This window comes from Pogona vitticeps, chromosome 4 (genome assembly GCF_051106095.1).
Source record: "Pogona vitticeps strain Pit_001003342236 chromosome 4, PviZW2.1, whole genome shotgun sequence".
Classification (NCBI taxonomy): domain Eukaryota; kingdom Metazoa; phylum Chordata; class Lepidosauria; order Squamata; family Agamidae; genus Pogona; species Pogona vitticeps.
In genome coordinates, this window is record NC_135786.1 from 55,914,627 (window position 1) to 55,935,204 (window position 20,578).

General features: G+C 42.6%; 1 long non-coding RNA gene across 1 annotated transcript in view; it reads left to right on the forward strand.

Moving 5' to 3' along the window:
• Nucleotides 1–8,009: 8,009 nt before the first annotated feature.
• The window catches only part of LOC144589010 (uncharacterized), a 35,318-nt gene continuing 22,749 nt past the window's right edge, over nt 8,010–20,578 (forward strand). Inside the window, exon 1 of the long non-coding RNA XR_013544834.1 lies at nt 8,010–11,772. This is a non-coding gene — a long non-coding RNA (uncharacterized LOC144589010). The remainder of the gene's footprint in view (nt 11,773–20,578) is intronic.

Sequence of the window (20,578 nt, forward strand, 5' to 3'; positions counted from 1 at the left end):
CCAATCATTAGCTATAGTGAGATACCTGAAGGCTGATGCTGGAGTCTTCTAGCCATTCTACTTGACTAGAAGACAAAGCAATGCATTCCACTTGCCAGCCTGTCTTCCATGCCCTACTAAACGACCCTGCTACTTTCAGATGCTACCACTATCTGTGATGCAGTGGGAGGATGAGGTCCCGTTGCCAGGGTCAGGTTCAACTGCCAGACAAGCCAGCTTCTCTGCATAGAATTTGGTGGGGCAAGTTATCTTTCCCTTTAGTCAGCATACTATATGGAGGCAGCCTTGTCATTAAGCTGCGATGTGGGGAGACAGGATTCTAGCATCGATGAAGGATAATGCCAAGCTCAGAATGTTTGTACCAGACATTAACTTTAAAAAGACATCCCTTACACCTTCCTTGGCTTTCAGCCAAGAGAGGGAGCTCTGCAGACTTCTGTCTGCTGCCAGCTGCAGATCTTGGAACAGCTGCCAGATTCTCCCCTGACCTTTGGGCACCACAAGTGGCTTGTAGAGTGTTTGTAGACCAGTGGTTCCCAACCCTGGGTTCCCAGATGTTCTAAAACTCCTAAAAGCCTTCATCGTCAGCTGTGCTGCCCAGTGTTTCTGGGTGTGGCAGTATAAGAACCCCTGGGTTAGCCAAGGCTGGGAACTACCGCTCTCTAGACCATCATTTCCTCCCTTCAGGCTAGGCGAGAATTACAGTCTTCTTCACAGACCTACCACTATCTGTGGTGCAGACATGCTCGGAGAGATGGAGGATGGAAGCAGGAAAATGGTGTGTGCTGCTCTGGAATCCAGTGCTTGCTGTACTCCACCACTGCAGAATGCACTTCACACAGTCAGAACCCAGCCTGTCAGGGCATGATGCCTATGTGATGTGCGGTGTGATGTCACCAATGCAGATCCTACTGTTTGTTGCACATGCCATGCAGAACGTTTTGCGGATTAAACGGCATAGCATTGTTTCCTCCCCCCACCCCCCACGCAGGTCTTTAAAGGGAGGCTGCTGGAGGGAGGGCATTAGGTCTAAGTATCGCTGATGGATAATTCTTCATTCCTTTAATGCATTTGCAAGCCAAGTACATTGATGGATGTTTAACAGGATGTATTTCCGACAACTGGGCTGGAGAAATGGACTCTCATTAAGCTGCAAATGTTTCTTTTTACTATTGAACTCTTTTTCTTTCAATTGATCCTCACATTTCCTGTGCTCGTTAATAATACACAGACACACACACACACACACAAGCAGCTGTTGCCTCCAGCCCTCTCCTCCTTGTGCAAGCCATCCGTCGTCTCCCTCTAGGCCAGCAGCAAGTCCAGCTAAAGATGCCACATGGCAGAAGGGAAGGGGAGAGAAGCTATGTGCCTGAAGATCAAAACAGTAAGAGCTGCTAATGGGGGGAGGGCTAAGGCCCGCTGATCTTCAAGTGGAATGCAGAAGGGTGTGCCACACTAGTTTAACAAGGAGGCCCCTCTAAAGACCTGCGTTCTTGCTTGTGCATGCTACAGGGTGTGTGCTGTGTGCTGTTGCATTTATTAGTGTTAAGTACACTGATGTTTTGCCTTTACTTCAATGAGATCTAGGCAACCTACATACTTCTCCTCTTCTGCAGCTTATCTTCACAACACCTTTGTTGTAATAGATCAGACGAACGGAGAGTGTGCCTGGCCCCAAAGTTGCCCAGTCAGATTTAATTCTCAGTGGGAGGCCTTGGACCTTGATATCTCATCCCAGCAACATCCCAACTGTTACTTCACAGAGGCAGGACTTCAGGGAGCCTCAAAGTGATGAGACCCTCACAGTCTTCAGATTTCGAGGCCCTTCAACCTTGGGATCTATCCTCCCCCCGCCCCCACATGATGCAGCTAATGCAGGTTGTTGATGGATTTCGGTTCGGAGGCTGCCTGAGCCTGTTTGGCTAGTACTCCAGCTGCCCTGAAGGACCAACCGTCACCACTCATTCTGTTTCCTATCACAAATTTTTCACCAAACAGCAGCCAACATTTGAAGCTCTCTAAGCTTGAGCCTCAGGTCAAATGGCCTCATTCCCCTCTCCTAGGTCCTGCACACTGCCTGCCTCCTTCTGTATTTATTTAAATTTGTTGGACTTGTATTGCACTCTCACAGCAGCATCAGGCATCTACATGTATGTAGATAGAGCGTGTATCATAAACCTCTATGTCCAGGTTTATACAACCATCCTTTCTTTTAACAAGGAGGAAAAATGAGGAATATAGTCTCTCTCTCTTCTTTTTTTTAAAAAAAAACCCAAGTACATAAATATTACAGAAATAAATACTGCAGGATGCTAATATTGGATCAAGAGTGAAGATCATGTATACTAATGTGACTGAATAATGACCAAGAAATCATGTTAAAGGCAGAACTCATGAACATTCTGGCCATGTGATGAAAAATGCAGGTTACGAGCTGATCTTTCAAGGTAAAATAAGTGAAGAAAGAAGAACTGGAGGAAAAAATTATTGGCTGAAGTAACTGGATGACTGGTTTAAATGCAATGCAGTGTGATTGTTAAAGAAAAAGAAAAATAGCTATATCACATCCTAACTCTAGTCAGAGAGGAACAAAATAAGAAGAATAGAAATTAAGGATTTAGTCCTGAATAATCCCTGCCAAAGTAACTCTGCTCATCTTGGTTTGCTGGAGCACAGCCTAGGTCCGGCTAATTGAATATCATTCAGTTTGGTAGAAATGCACCCAATTAGTTTATGTATGTATGTATGCATGCTGACTGAACAGTGTAGTGAGGGTGCGGTTACACTATAAAAATGAATTGAGAGATAGATAGGATTTTTGAAGTCACTTTAAAGTCATGCGGTACTCATGTGGTTTTGGGTTAGTGTGTGTGTCCTCTTAGGAAAACTTTTAATCCATTTTTAAACTGTGTTGGATATCACTGAGGGTGGGGGAACTTCATGAGCTTTTAGAAGTGTTGCATGATGCTTTTGAACTGTGGTGCTGGAGGAGACTCTTGAGAGTCCCCTGGACTGCAAAGAGAACAAACCTATCCATTCTGAAGGAAATCAACCCTGAGTGCTCACTGGAAGGACAGATCCTGAAACTGAAGCTCCAGTGCTTTGGCCATCTCAGGAGAAGAGAAGACTCCCTGGAAAAGATGATGATGTTAGGAAAGTGTGACAACAAGAGGAGAAGGGGACGAAAGAGGATGAGATCGTTGGACAGTGTCATTGAAGCTACCAGCATGAATTTGACCCAACTCCGGGAGGCAGTAGAAGACAGGAGGGCCTGGCGTGTTCTGGTCCATGGAGTCATGAAGAGTCAGACACGACTTAACAACTAAAGAACAACAACAACCTCCACCTGACTAGTCTCACACTTGTTGCCTCTCACAGCCACTACTGCTGTATTTTTATTTTTAATATTTATTTTTAAATTTTCTTTTAAAGTGGGAGTCCACTAAATCAATATTACAGATAGAGAAATAAATAAATAAACTGCAGGCTTTTGGCAGCTTCTTGGCTGCCAAAGGAGGAAGCACTTTTCCCCACCCAATCTTTCTCTCTCTGCTGACTCTCTTTTCAGATCAGAGCACAAAGTTTTCCTATAGCGTGAAACCTGTGATCCATTCGTTCCTTGACATGTTCCACAGACAAAACTTACACCAACAGAGGCGTTCACATATACCAAAAGGATTCAAAATAAGTTATTTCACAAATGATTCAAAATAAACCACCCTCTCATGGCCATGTAAAGAACTCATTTTCCAACACACTTCCTAGGCAAATGATGATGATGATGATGATGATGATGATGATGATGATGATAAATAAATAAATAAATAAATAAATAAATAAATAACAATCTGTGCTTCCCTGTGCATCGTGTAGCTGGAGTATTTAAAATCATTTTCAGACATGATAAACATGATTTACAAATAGTTTTTTCTCATTAGTAGCCATGCCCTCAGGGTTAGCTATCTAATTGCAGAGCAAGAGGTTAGGAGTTCAATTCCCCGCTGTGTCTTCTGGGAGAACAACTAACTAGTATAGCTTTCGACAAGCTACATACTCCCAGAATGCCCCCAGAAGGAAGTATTGGCAAACCACTTGTGAGTATTCTATACCTAAAAAACCCTTAGAAAAATCACCATATGTTACCATCTACCTGAAAAATGTAATCAATATGTGCACATATCGATTTACATTACTCACATCACCACCTTTTTTTTTTAAACCAATGTACAAAAGTTCAAAAAATGAACACTGTTTGAAACAACAAGATTTTATAAATAAAAAGCCCATTGAAGGTCAACTCAGCCCAAGGATAACTCCACAAAAACGAATTGATCCATGTGCCAAAGCATGCTTAAGGTGTCCTACATCAGGAATGCTCAGAAGTAAATTGGGATACATTGATTTGCAGCATACTGTATGCAGAAAGATTTTCTGACTTTCAGTGAGAATGTGGAAAAGTTACTTGTTTGCATTTTATATTCTAGAATACCCCATTGACATGTAGCTTTTCCAAGCTCTGCATCTCATTTCTTTAACAAATCCAACAAGAAAATGGCTTCCCCCTCTACTCTAAATGAGGTTGCCTAAAATAAGAATTTTTAAGTGAAAGAGGACTGGATTTGTATGTTATTACGAGAACTGTAAGCTTTGAATACTGGAGGGAGGTTTGGAATTCTGCACTATGCATGTGTTCAGCAGAACCCTGTTCCTTTATTTGGAGTGTATATCTGTGGCCCATAACCATTCTTGACACAGGGCTTTAATTAGGGGAACGATTTACAAATAAAAAGGAAGATAGATCTTGAAATTCTCCTTCCCTTCTTGATGCTGTGGCAGATTACATTTTGAGTTCATCATGGCCACTTTGACTTGGGAAGAATTTCTGCTGAGGAGCTGATTGCCAATTTCCTCCTTTCTCTCTGTTGATTCCCCAGTGGTTGGCTAAACTTCCTAGGTGTAAATTCAAACCAGATCAATGCAGAATTTCCCTGTTGTGTAGTCACACCCCAAATTGGCCAAGCTGGTTGGAGGATGCTGGGACTCATTGTCCAAACATCTAATTTGCCTAAGCTCTAGCACCAAAGTTCAGCATATCTACTCCAACGCTGCTGACATCTGAAATGTCCAGGTTCAGCTGAACTGCTGAAGAAGAAATGGTTCTGAATGCATTTAAGGCATTGTGGTACAAGGATGCAGAGTTTAACAGTCCATTTGTGTGAGGGTTTGGTAGCTTGCTCCAGCTCTTTTTCAAAAAATGCAGCCACTCTTCTCGGTTTAGAAATGGGGGTAACATTTATTGGGGTATTTAACAGTCCGGTATCAACAAAAGCATTCCAAACATTCTCTCTTTTCGATAACAGGTCTTGGGGGGGGGGGAGGTTTCCAGTCGTCAACTGTGAAAGGATTCACAGAAAGGCTATTCCAGGGTCTGAGCCACTCCAGTGAGGTTTCGGATGTCAGTAATAATCCCTCCTCTCCTTCCAGGAGGGGGATGGCATCTTCTCGAAGGTCACACTCTCTGGGGTTGTTCCCCTGTCTCCCACAGGACTCCAGGAATTCCCTCTGTTGGTTCTCTCATATCCTCCATTCTAACTTCTCTCTCCATTCTCTTTCCACTCTCTCTCTCTTTTCTCTCTCAACTTCCTCCTCCATTCCTTAGTCTCTTGTTCACCCCAGTATGATCGCTTGGGGTTCAGCTCATGCCTCCTCTGAGCATCCGCTTATTCCTTGGGGACATACAGTTTCTCTGTTCCCCCCAGTCCATGGATCTTCTACCCAGATCCATTTCCAGCCTGCTGGTAACTCCCCTTCCCCTCTTTTTATAACCCCTAAACCCACCTCCACTATTTCCCGCCTTATTTTCTCCCGCACCCGCTGAGATAGTCCTGGGTTCTATGATCATCAGTACGTATTTTCAAATCACCCTCCAAATTTCCCGGGTCCTGTCCGGGAGGTCTCATCTTCCAGGGTGGGGGAACTGGTGGGGGTCTGGCTCTCTTTCTCAGCAGTCGATGGGGGGGAAGACATTTCTGTGAGAGGGGTCTCTCTCTTTCTCTTCCTTCTTACAATTTGCCTACCAATCTGTTGTATTCCTCAGGAAATGTGACTCCTCCTTTGTTTGGATAGTGATAGGATGCACTTCTAAAATTCACTGTGGGATGCAATTCTGCAATTGTCCCCAAGGAATCTGACCTCTTAGCAGGTCCTTAATGGATTTTTGCTCTACGTGTAGCATTTCTGACTGTATGATGACAAGCTGCTGCCAAGTCAATAACTGCTAGCAATGTTCCTTTGGTCACGCAATGCAGTGCTGCATAGGTGTCATGTACTTGCAGCCAGTATTGCTGCCCATTGGGTTTTGGTTGTGGCTGGAACCCTGTATGCATGGGGCAGGGCTCCCACCCAGAGCTGGCAGAAAATTAGAGGGAAAGTTGACTAAAAGGTAAAGGTTCCCCTTGACATTTAGTCCAGTCGTGTCCGACTCTAGGGGGCAGTGCTCATCCCCATTTCCAAGTCATAGAGCCAGCGTTTGTCTGAAGACAGTTTCTGTGGTCATGTGGCCAGCGTGACTAGACACGGAATGCCGTTACTTTCCCACCATGGTGGTACCTATTTACTCACATTTTAATATGCTTTCAAACTGCTAGATTGTCAGGAGCTGGGACAAGCGACAGGAGCTCACTCCATTGCGTGAATTTGATCTTACAACTGTTGGTCTGCAGTACCACCACATCCCTTGACTACTGCATTTAAAAAACACAAGAGTGTCAGTTAAGAACATGGAAGCAGCACAGTCTCAAAGATGTACTGGCAATTATCTGTATAGTTGCCATAGAACTGTCAAGAAATTAGAAGTGGAGGTCGATGGGAATCAAGGATCAATTACCACAGTCTTTGTCTGTTTGAGGAACCTCTAGTGGGTCAGTCAGAAAGTAACTAGATAACAGCCTTTGATTACAAAACACTTTCCTGGTCAATAGCTACCCTGTAATTAAAAGAGCTTTTTTTCCTGCAGCTGAGAAAAGTTAAAAATAGAAATACTGTACAATGAATATGGGATTTGGGAAGATGGTATGCTGGAGATGACTTGGGTGTTATTTTTTTCCTAATAACTTTAAATGTGAATTTGTCAAGCACTCTGCAGAGCTGAAGATATGGAGAGCAAGAGCTAAGCAATATCAGATTTTACAAGTAATCAAAGATTCTGTGAGGCTGAATGCACTTTCCGAAAGAGAATATGTACTTATGTCTCTGTCTGAATTCCTGGCAACAGAGGACTGATCTCAAATAAGGTTTAATCCACAATGAGTGGCAACACAGACTATGCCACTACTTTGTGTTGGAAATTGGTAACAGATTTTATGTAAACATAGTGCGGTGCCTCCGAAGAGTTGAGTCTTAGGCCCTGGTTACACAAGGGAAATGTTTTCTAGTTCTTCCAATACTTTCCATAGCTCTGTTGTGTTGAATAGTGGTCACATAGTTTATATCTCAGGACAAATGACCCAAGAACTTTTAGCAGTATCAATTTATTTCCTCTTATTTGAATCATTATGGCTAGCTACACCATGGTACCAGTTTATTTCCTCTTTTGCTTCAGGGGGCAATTTAGCCCCTTGATTTATATATATCAAACTTAACTTGGCTGGGTTTGCAGGCTTAATTTGGCTGAAGAAACAATCCAAGGGGGTGCTCTGGACAGCAGGGTTTTGTGTGTGTGTGTGTGTGTGTGTGTGTGTGTGTGTGTGTGTGTGTGTGTGTGTGTGTGTGTGTGTGTGTGTGTGTGTGTGTGTGTGTTTGTGTGTGTGTGTGAGCTATACAGCAGCATGTGTGCCAAGAGGAAGTTAAATACTGTAATATTTATCGATACATCAATGTATCAGAAACCAGTCTCCCTCGTATGTGAGCACGCTTGACTTCCCCCGCCCCATGGACAGCTTTCCTCCCCCCCCCCGTTTACTACAGCTATCGTTTCCAGCCCCTTTTTGTTCCGGTTGCAATGGAACCCCTGGGGCGGGGGAGTGGACTCACACACAGGGATGGGGATGGAAATTGGAGGGACCAGTGGTCGAGAAAAAGTTTCTGTTTAGGAAAGTGTCTCTCTGTTGCACTGGCTGCTCCTGCAGCAATGCATTGCGCACAGTGGACTTGGGATATCCAGGCAGCAGTACTGGGGATCAGACACACACATCTCGGTGACATGGGCATACCAACGTTTCAATGTACGTATCTTCCCACAGGAAAGAAAAAATTATTACTAGCAAGTAATGTAATAGTGACACACACACCCCAGTGATGTATTGACAAATCCGAATTTAAAAATAAAATGTGCACACATTTGGCACAGTAATGGCAGCCACCTTCCTCATTTCAATTCTGAAAAGAAGCAGGGCAGGTCATGCACACGGGCAATCCCGGTAAGGAAGGAATGCACCAGGACAACAAAGGTACCAAATAACACAACTGTCCCGGCGATGGGGAAGTGCCCCACAGTTACACAGCTAGCCGGGAAAATGTCTTGGTCTTGACTTTGTATCGTGTGCCCAGGAAAAAAAAATGCCGACATAACTGGTGGATAACTACATGGCATTTCACTTGTGTGACCAGGGCCTTAGGGTTTTTCCTAAGATAGAAAGAGAAAATACGAGGTGCTGGTCAGACCAAGGGAACGATGAGTGGGCCAAGGGCTCACAGTAATGAAGCACAGAGAGAGATTCAGTGCTCAGGAGTGCTATGTTCAGGAACCTCGTGAGTTTAGCTGCAATCCTTATGATATGGAGAAGGGGGAGCAATGTTCCTATCAGTAACCTATAGGGGCTATCCATATTGGAATGCCAAGTATTTTGAAATGGCTTAGTCTTGAATGGGCAATTAAAATCCATTTGTTCTTCAAAAGACCTCTCCTGGCAGAGAGGAAAACTCCTGGGACATGTTTGTTGATGTGGCTCAACAGAATTATATATGCTTTTGGACTCTTCTTGGAAATGTAGTAGAGAATTATCATGAAAAATGCTTTCACTTCAGAATTTATCACGACAATATTGACTATAACTCCATGCCTTGTGCTGAAGCTCATCTAAGGTAAAGATAAAGGTTAAAGGTTCCCCTTGACAAATGTCCAGTCATGTCCGACTCTAGGGGGCGGTGCTGATCCCCGTTTCCAAGCCATAGAGCCAGCGTTTGCTCTAAGACAGTTTCAGTGGTCACGTGGCCAGCGCAACTAGACACGGAATGCTGTTGCCTTCCCACTGTGGTGGTACCTATTTATCTACTCGCATTTTTACATGCTTTCGAATTGCTAGTTGGCAGGAGCTGGGACAAGCAATGGGAGCTCACTCCGTCACATGGATTTGAACTGCTGGTCTTACGACCTTGCAGCCCAGAGGCTTGCGATTTAACCCACAGAGCCATCACATCCCTGAAGCTCACCTAGACTTCATCTAAGGAAAAAGACCCAGAGAATTAATACAGAAGTTTGGAGGAAATGCAGACCATGGGGATGGGAATGGGAGGAAAAGTCTCAATTTCAACCAGCCAGGAAACTATTATGGGCTGAATGAAGCCCTGTGCTTTGGAGAAATTTCAGCAGAGGGATAATTTGAGAACACTTCTGTAATTTGGGAAATGCAGAGCTTGGAACAAACCTTTGCAAAGGTAACCTGCTTGTTACTTCATAGAGTGCTAGAGTCCTAAATAACCACTGGTTCTTAACCTTGGGTTACTCAGGAGTTTTGGACTGCAACTCCCAGAAGCCTTCACCACCAGCTGTCCTGACTGGGGTTTCTGGGAGTTGCAGTTCAAAAGCATCCGAGTAACAAAGGTTAAGAACCACTGCTAAATAACTATTGCTAGCTTTGTTGACGATGAATCTGCAGAACTAGGATCCCCTCAAAACTTAAGCCAATGATTTACAGTCATCATGCAGCACAAACCAATCATTTTGACATTGGGTTGAAAAGGACAGTTTTGGACCTTGTAGGGCTGATTAGGAATTACAGTTTGATGAGTTACATTTGGTGGTGGTGGTGGGGGAACGGAATGCAAGATACAGGACTTGCACTGCAAACTGCTGCAAAATGGTTGATGTCGGTTTTGAAGTGATCCCAAATTTCAGTGGTTGTATTTAACAGAATTACTATTGTTATTGTCCTGAACACCAAAATATCTCATTGTGTTATTTGTTCCAATTTGTATGGAAGGGTGTGATCACATGTACATATTGTTCCCATTTTGCACTGCTTATGGTGCAGTCCAGAGTGAGCTACTTTCTGGCAATCAAACTCATACAGGGACTAGTGTTCAAGCCTGACTCTGATCCATGCCAAAGCTGGACCTTTTTGATCCAGCAGTAAGGCTACTACACTTCAGGGCCGCATTGGAGTGATTCGCTGGTGGATGAAAGGGTGACTTTAAGGAAGAGCACTCCCAGAAAAGCAACCCTTTCCAGTATGATAAGATGCACACCTTTCTTGCCATCTGATTGCACCCTAGGTCGGTCAATCTGTTTTTGTTCTGTTCTGTCTCCAGCCATAATATACAGTAAGAGTCTCACACTGCTCAGAACAGTGTAGGAAGCCCTCTGTTGCTCCATAGTCCAGGAAGTGTGGGATGCAGGGTTTGTCATACTTCCTGAGTTCTCCAGAATACAGTATCCCTTTGACATAGCAGAGGAATTAGAGTTGCTAAATTCCAGTTGTGCAAATCTGGATAGCCTCTCAAGAGATGCATCTGTCCCATAAAAATCAAGTCTTGCAAAGTCTTGGTTCCCTTGTGTAGACTTTGTCTACGAGTTTGTCCTCTCTGCTCCACATGTTTATGACTATCATTTAGGTCATATGAGCAGGACTTCTTCAATGGCTCTTGCCTGACTCTACCACATTGGCCTTTCCTTTTTTTTTTTCCTTTTTTTCCTTTTTTTCCTTTTTTTCCTTTTTTCCTTTCCTTTTCTTTTCTTTTTCTTTTTCTTTTCTTTTTCTTTTCTTTTTTCTTTTTTTGCAGCCAATACAGTCTGAGGTAACCTGTTAGGAATTGCTGACTGCTCAGTGGAACATGGTACCTTTGATTATGGTGGCTTTGCAGAATCTCATCATTTACAGTGCCTCACTTATGTTAAATAAGTTTCTAGACCTCATTGGTGTTGAAGAGGGAAAGCCTGGGCAGACAGGCATAGGTAGCAAAACCTCCAGCTGGCTATGGTACAGGAAGTATTTTTTGTGTATATGCCCCTAAGTCAACAAATAAGAGAAAAACTGGCAAGTGAGTATGCCCTCACTTTTGCCAGGGATTTACCCAACAGAGAGAGCGAGAGGCCTGCTTCACAGACTGTGTGTTCTGAAGCAAGACGGAGGCACTGGGGCAGCTGTCAAGCTCAGATAATCTTCTGAGAATTCACAATTGTTCACTTGAATGTCATTTCCATCTTTAATTGGAACATGAGCTGAAACAAAGCAGCATCTAGGGCTCAGCAGTCTGATAAGACACCGCTGGGAAAAACCTTTCTCTCCTTTCAAATGTTTTGTGTGAATCTGCAATGAGCTGATAAAGCAGAGAACGTCCTGCCTTCTTTGGGGGGGGAATGGCTGCCACAGCCTCACATAACTGCCCTGTGTCCACTTTGGTTGCTGAGGGCATGGAGGGGAGGGTGGTGGATTTGAAATAGAAATTACACAGGAGGGTGCAAGAGAAAAAGCACAGAACCAGCTGGCACCTGCAGAGTTGAAACATGGCGATGGACTGCCGCTTCCTTAAGGAAGGAAAGAAGGAAGGAAGGTAAAGACTGGATTTGCAGGCTTAACTTGGCTGAAGAAATGATCCAAGGGGGTGCTCTGGACTGCAGGGGGTGGGGTTTTTTTGGGGGGGGGGAATCAATACAGCAGCATGTGTGCCAAGAGCAAATTAGGCATTTAAACTTCACTGAGACAGAGGAAGCGTATCATCAAAAAGAAGACAAAATATGATCAGACTTGCACATATTTTGTATGTGCTAATGCATAAGTATAGGTCAAAATTTAGATTTAATTACTACAATTGAAACAGAGTTATATTGCAGCATGCTGGGGAAAGCTAGAGCCAGGTGACCTGTGTACCTGCTGACTCTGCTGCTCAGGTGCTGACCTGGTTCTCTGTTCTGATGGTTACCTTTCAGACAGACGTAGCCTGAACAGTCCCTTCAGAGAGAGAAAGATTAAAGAACTATTTTGGGATGGTGGGCTGGATCCTCCCTGTACCCTTCCTTCATGGCCTGGAACACATCAGGGAGCACAACCATGCCCTTGATGCCGAGGCTGTGACCGTTCCCTCAGAAGTCATTTGGGAGGACTACCTGTTGGATGGGTTTCTGTATATGTCCTTGTATGCGACATACAAGCTTTTCCCTCCTCCATGCCATCCTTGTATGGGGAAGAGAGGAGGGGAGGAAAGCCAAATATGCTCAGCAGGTGTTTCAAACGCCAGCTGAGTCTGACTCTGTTCAGATATTTGGTTGGAGGCCACAGTGTGGGTGAGGCCACAGCCCTCGTCCTCCTCTCAACACATTTGCCAACTGGGAGATGGTTCCCTGAAAAGGGTCCTTGAGGTCTGCACTGCAAGATAGAGCCTGGAATTGTGGCAAGCCATAAAGTCTATAGGGCCTTCATTAAGAAATACATGATTTGGAATGGCCCCATCTCAAATAAGGTTCCTTTACAGTTCAACACTTGCTTATACGTGGAATTGATCTGGCTAGTATTTCTGAAGAGATAATTTCCAGATCTCCACTGCCAGATTCCTTATGTGTAACTTGGACATGCATATTTACATCTAATGGTAGCATTTATAGACAGGTTACACTCAAATTATCTTTTCTTTTTACTCCAACATTACCTCTTGTTTCACTCTTCATATTTTTGCATGAATTAGATGGTGAGGTATTTTGCACAGGGAATACCATTCAAATCTGAAATGAGGTACATAGAAAACCAGAGAGACTGCATAAAGGCTCAGCTGAAGAGTGAGTACATGATGGGGCACATGGAAAAAAACATCATATCTAAGTACCATGCAAAAAAGAAAGCCATTCATCCAATCTGCCAGGGAGATAATATTTATTGACCCTGTCAGATAAAAAGGTGTTAGGCTGATGGAGAAGGCCTACAATGCAGCACAAGCAGCTCAGCTTCTCATCCTGATAAGGCAAGGACTTTTTTCCCCTCAGGATGCATTCTTGAACTTTAGAATTTGCTGCCGCAAGATGTAGGGTGGCCACCTACAAAAAAGGGGGCAGAGTGGACACATTCATGGAATTGTAGGTTAGACTACATAGCCTCCCAATGCTAGCCATCATGGATCGTGGCCAAGGGTAATAAGAGCTCCAATCCAAAACATTTGGAAGGCACAGGATGGGGGCTAATCTCAATGTGGGGTTCATTCTTATATTTGGAACCTGCTTATATCTATGGTGCACTATGGGAGTTTGCAGGAGGGTGAGGCAAATATTTTGTCTGTGTTTTCAGGTGGACAGAAGAGATTCAGCAAAAGGAAGGCCATGTACATCTTTGTAGAGCATTTGTTGCACTACACCGATACTTATGGATATAACATGTTTACAGCACAATTGTATGCATTCCGATACAGAAGTAAAGATCAATGAGTTCAATGGCCAGAATCCTATTGAGGAAATGCAGAATAAAAGGGTATTTCCCCCGCTCCAGCCAGCTCCTCTTTGTCAGCCCAGTCTCATGCTGGTTGCAAGATCTGCTGTGCACCTGGCTGGGTGACGGGGACCAGCTGGAGGGGAAATAAAGGCTGAGCAGTTGCCTTTACTTCTAGTTGAGTGGGTTTAAATCCCAGGTGGGTGTGTATAAGATTGCAGCCTGAACTCACAAAGCACTTTGCAGTGGTCACTCACTTGTAACAGGAATTAGATCAGACCATAGAAAAGTTCCATTTTTTCACCATGGCTCCACAAACCAGCATGGCTAGTAGCTGAGGAATTCTGAGAGTTCAAAAATGGAATTTTTCCAAGGTCTGAATTACATTCTCTCTTTTAGTATTCTGTGATCTCCAGTAAATGACTGAAGGTCAAAGATTATCTCTTGCCCTGTGCAAAATGTGAGTTCACAACAGAGAGGAGCCTAAGGTCCAATTTCCCCTGTTTATTTTCTTGATCTCCAGTTGGTTACGCATATCCACTGTTAAAAAGAAAGGAACGTGTCATTTACACCTTATTCCCTTCAATCAATATCTGCCTCATTTTTTGCAAAATGGGCTTACACTTTAGTCAATATTATGACCAATCAGCACATCTTCACACATTCTTTCCATCCTCCCTGCCCCCTCCCCACAGAATATATCTTGGAGACTAGTGCTTGCACTTACCATTTCCCATCCTTTTTACCCCATCCCATTTTTAAAAATATCCTCCTATAAAAGCTTCCAAGCAATGCCTTGCTTTTGCCTTCCTCTTTCTTCACAGTGACCTGCTTTCCCAGCAGAGGTCATGCTTCCCACATTGGGTGGGTCACGCTTCCCCAGCTTTTTTTTTTTTTTGAAGCCCTGGCATCTCCTGTCGGCTTTTGTGCATCACTTCAGGTCCCGCCCAGAGTGGGGGGGGGGGGAGAGAGAGAGCAGCTGGGATTGGGAAGCAGCAAATGTGGAGGGCCTGGCTGTATTGTTTCTGCCCCATCAGCACATGTATTGCTCACACAGCAGAGAGCCCCAGCAGGCTGCCACTTGGGATCAGCAGATTGGAATGCTGTGAGCTTGCAGAGTGTGGTTTCAGCTAGACGTTATCTAATGAAGGAGGAGGAGGGCGGATTAAGCCAAACCCACAGCACCAGCTTTCAATTAAACCAAGGGAATGTGCTGCCTTTCCATCTGATACAGTAAATATAAACATCTCCCGAATAGCTCCTGATGGGATCTTTCTAGAGTCTGATCCTGGCTGGTGCCTATAACTTTTGTAGAGCATTGTTAACCGTGGTTCCTAGTCCAAAGCCCTATTAGTCCAATCAATGCCTTAGAAAGCTGTGGTATCATCTTTTTGGTACGTATTACCTGCTACATCTCTGTACATAATGAGTGATGGGGATTTGGAACATTGTAAGCTGATGTAGTGATTCATGTTATTGGTCCTTTTAGCCCCCACTGACTGGCAACTGCTATCCAGAGGTTTAGGCAGGTTTCTGTCTGAGTCCTATCTGCAGATAGGTATTCCCTGGTGGTCTCCCATCTAGGCAGGAGCCTGACCTGACCCTGCTTAGTTTCTAAAACCAGAATGTATCAGTGGGTTCAGGATAACACCCTGGCTCCTTGTTAAGTTTACCTTTTACTGGAGAGAAGTGTAGAGCTTAAGGGAAGATAGCCCTGAGGAATAAGCTCTCCCCCCCAAAAAAACAAAAAAACATTCAGGAAAGAATTAGAGAAAAAGATGCATGGAAAGTGCCTTTCCGAGTTTCCCTCCCAGCTCAGTGGCATTTTCATATCCAAATTCCTTGTATGTTGACTCCTCCTCTGAGACCATGCAGCCAGATTTCTGTTCCAAAAAAGTAAAACTCCTAATAATGGACATGGCTGTGCTACTAAGTATAGTCATATAAATGAGAAGAGCTCTGATGGATCAGATCAACAGCTTATTTAGAGCAGGATCCTCCTTCCTTCATCTGCCAATTAGGTTCCTGTAGGAATCCCTCAAAGTGAATGAACGCTCATGGTCTTGAAGGTGAAAGTCTTGGGCTTGATCCTTGAGATAGATACCTGGATGAACATGATTCCCTTGGTCATAGATGCATTATGTGTTTTGCCAACTCATGCTTGATTGCAGGTGAAAGGCAATCTCTGGCCTTCCACATGTTGTTAGACTGCAACACCCACCATCTTTTATCATTGATATTGACTAGGTATACTAGAAAAGGCAGCGGGGAGATGCAGTCCAACAGGATGGTGAAGGCAATAGCCTGCTGTGACAGAGTGGGTATCCCATGCTCATGGCAAACCGTTGGGCCCCTTTAAGATCTCTGAGAGAGCTCAGCTAGAGGAAAGGCTAAGGCACAGGGAAATAGGGAGAGAAGGAAGCTGAGGAAGGTACAGCAGCTTAATGAGGACCATCTGCCTGAGGCAGCCAGGAGCCAGATAAAAAGGAGTGAAGACAGGGCTTTAAGAGGCTGCTGGCTGACAGAAGTGGGAGAGGAGGAGGAGGAGGCCCCAGAGGAACTGCTGCTACCAGACAGAGCTGGGAGAGTCCCTCTCCTTGAAGGACAACTTCTGGTTGACACCAGAGCCTTCTCTGGTCATCATCCTGGATGGGCAAGGGCCAGGGGGAAGGGCCTGGCTGGTCTACCAGTTTCTCCGTCAAGGATAGTACAAACCTTGCTTTGACAGATTTTGCAAGGCTATATTGTAACTCTGAATAAAGTGCCCATGTGTTTGAACCCAGAAGCTGAGCCCATGAAGTTTGTGCCAGGGAACCCTGCTGCAGCCAGCCCCCTAGCGCTGGAGGCCGACCCCACTCACACCTGCCCATTCTTGCTGTACTAACTTACCATGAACATTGTTGAGGGGGGAAATCAGATGTTGTTGCTCTCACTGTTCTTGTTGATGATGATAAATACTCCTCTTGCTGCTAAATCTTAAATGATCCAAGAGGAGGTGACAATAGATAATCTAGGCTGGCTCTCAACTCAGGAGTCTCCACACTCCCAGAATCTTTCAGCCAGCATAGTTACAGTGGATTACAACAACAACAACAACAACAACAACAACAACAACAACAACAACAACAACAACAACAACAACAACGGCCTACAGTGAAGAAATTAGGGATGTTAGCATCAAAAGAGAAATATTTCAAGGGGATATTTCTTTGTCACCATTGCTCACTAATCCCCGTGTCAATCATTTTAAATAAAACTGGATATTTCAGAACAAACAGGAAAAATCAGTCATCTAAAACTATACGCAAAAAGTTCCCCAGAGATAGAATCACTGCTAAACACAGTGTGAATATTTAGTGAAGATATTCAAATGAAATATGGAATTTGCAAATGTGCGGCCTGTCTATACAACATGGCAAGATCCAAAACATAGATGGAATAGAGTTTTTAAAATGATGTATTATAAAATCATTATCAATTGATGAAAATTATAAATACCTTGGAATACTAGAAGCAGATAACATACTGCACACAAAAGTTAAAGAACTGCCAGAAAGGGAATACATAAAAAGACTATGGAAAATCTTAAAATCAAAATCAAATTGTGGAAATACTGTACAACCAAAGCTGTAAGCACATGGGCAGTTCCAGTGATCAGATACCCAGCTGGAATAATAGATTGGATCCACAAAGAATAACAAAAATTGGATTGAAAAACACAGAAACTAATGAGCATGCATCTCACACTACATCCAAAAAGTGATGTAGAAGATTATATTTACCATGAAAAATTGGAGGCCATGGATTACTGCAAATACAGCAAGTAGCAGAGGAAAAAAAAAAGAAGTCTAAATGATTATATTAGTACAAGTAGAGAAAAGTTACTTGAGGCGGTGAAAATAGAGAATATTTTATAAAAAACAGAAACAAAAGTTCAATATAAGAAACAACAATTTGAAAATAAATAAAACAGTTGGAAAAATAAACCACTACATCAGCAAAACCTGAGAAATATTGATGGAAAGCATGATAATAATTCAACATGGGCACGGCTAAAACTGGGGACCATTAAGAAAGAAGCCAAAGGCTTGGTTTTTGCAGCACAAGAACAAGCACTCCAAACTCATGTGATGAAAGCTAAGATTCAAAGAAGTAATGCTAACAGCAAATTTTGACTCTGTCAAGAAAAACATGTAACTGTGTCTAATGTTGTAATTAGACCTCATTTGTGAATTTCCAAAGATTGCACAAACAGATTACAAAATTAGACATGATAGAGTGGCAAAATCAGTTTGTTGTTCATTGTGTAAAAACTATAACTTGCCAGTCTCTGAAAACCTATGGGAACATCAGATAGAGAATATGTCAGAAAATGAGAAAGTCAAGATCTTGTGGGATTTCCAGATCCAAACTGATCGTCACCTTGAACATAACACCTGAGACAAAGTAGTAATAGAACAAAGAAATGTCTGGATCAATGACATTGCAATTCCAGGGGATCCCAGAGTTGAAAATAAAGAACTGGAAAAACTAACGAAGTACAGTTCAGAGACCTGGCAATCAAGATATCTCACTTGTGGATGAAATACACCGTAGTCATTGGGACTTTGGGAACAATATCAACAAATTTCACACAGTATTATAAGCAATTGCAGATCTCAGAAATAACACTGTCAGAGCTACAAAAAACAGCAACTGGTTTTTGGTTAAAACTTGTATCTGTTATATATTACCAGTCAATGTTTTCATAATTTTAATTGACTGCACCTGGTGTTTTGTAATAATAATAATAATAATAATAATAATAATAATAATAATAATAATAATAATAATAATAATAATAATAATAATGATGATGATGATGATGATGATGATGATGATGATGATGATGATGATGATGATGATGATGATGATGATGATGATGATGATGATGATGATGATGTCACAATTCTTTAAAGGCAGTGGGATTTCATTCTATAAACACTGCAAGGAATGTTGAAATTTGCTTTCAATGAAAAAGAATAAATGAGCCTAAGCCTGACTTTCTTCAGGAATAAAGTGACAAATGCAAAATATTGCTGAAATGTAGCCTTTCCTAAAAGTATCTCGGTGTGAACATAACTGATTTATGTGCAACTACATGTACTCAGAAGAGATGGATCATAAAGAGTCATATCAAATTAAAGCTTGAGAGGTTATTGGTCGTAAGCACCTTTTTGAAAACTAATTACGCATATTGAATTATTCAGCTAGGAATACTGAAATATCTGGAAGAGACAAGAAAGCAAGCCAGTCTCACGTGGCGGCTCCACTGTTTACTCAGTGCAGAATGCTTCAGAGGAAATGCAAAGGTTCAATAAAAACTCACCATTGTTCATTATTTGCAACTATTTGCCCTACTTTGGGTTTCCCTTAGATGTCAAGATTAGCATCTCCTTTATGTGGCAGTTTCTGCAAGATGGCATCCCTTTTATTCTATGTGTAAGATCACTGATAATGTAACTTTGTTTCCTCATTAGTCCCTACCACATGCTCAGTGTACACATGATGATCATCTGAAAGTGACACCCTTCTTTATTTCTCTGATTTTCCTGTTTTAAGACTCTCTGATTATGTTGTAGCCTGATCCAGGACTGGGTTTGTGTGCTTTGATTTATTTTCCAGATTGGCTTGTATTCTCTTTTTTTGTTATTTACGATATCCATACATCCAAGATCTCTTCAGCAACAGAAGGATGCTGTTTACAAATGGAATTCTGTGATTTTTTAAATACAAATGTAGGAACAGGTGATATCTTTATTGGACCACCAAATATATATATATGTATTTGTTTTATACATTTGTTCAAATGAACAAAAAACAAACAGTGAGCTTTCGATAGTAATTCATCTTCTTCAGGCTGTGCACCAAGTTCTCGTGGGTAGCTCCAAATTATACATTTTTTATTAAAGTTCCAAAGTCATGTGGCCAGTGTTGGGGACCAGGTTTAACTTCTTAGATGTAAATACTGTAGCTGCAGTCGCAAAAGGCCTGTGGAGGGAGGGTGTGGCTTCAGTCCCCTCTTCAACTGTTTTGGAATTTATCACCCATCTCTCTAAACAAAAGGTGGCCAAGCATTCTGACTCTCCTCTCCTTCCCCCTTCTGTCTTCTTTTTTGTTTTTCAAGGTTTATAAACCTTTTTTCTTGGAATGCTTAGCTGAACTTGGAAAAGTTACATTTTTTTCTTTTGACTACAACTCATGATGTCTTGGCCTGGTCTTCTGTTCCATAACTGCATATCAATAAAAAGCACACTCCTGTATTAAATAGAAAGCAGCAAAATTGATATTTTTATTGTGTCTCATTTAAAGAGGGGAAAGAGGAGGGCTACGGCAAGTCTACTGGGCCTTCGTTGGTGACGATCCTGGTAGTTTTGGCCATGGCATAAATGTTAAGGTTGTACATAGTATGTCTGTAACAAAGAAAGCTATCCTGTCTCCAGTGTGGTCACATTCCTTAGTGGCTAGACAAACCAGACATACATGGGTAGTCATAAGACAGTGGTTTGCTTTCCACTGAATTTAAGCTGGAAGTCTTAGCCTCGGTATATTCTCCCTCCTCCCACTACTGTACTCTGCAATCAATATAGCGTAGAGATCTGTGTTTTCAAAATTAGATCATTGTTTCCAACAGCCTGCTGTCCCAAGTATTTATGTAGGAAAATCTTGCAGGAGTTGGCATGAAATCTAGGTGAATGAAGAAGACTTGCATTGTCACCGTTGCAAAACATGTAGGTAAGAGCCAAAAATGAATGTTGGTGATAGGTGTGTAAGTTTATGTTAGTGTGTATAACTGGTGGAGGTTTTTTATTGGGCTAACCAAAAGGCCTCACAAATGTGTACATGGTTTCCAGATGTCTTTAAGATGGAGATTACAGCTGAGTTGACAGCCAGACTTTATGTTTTTC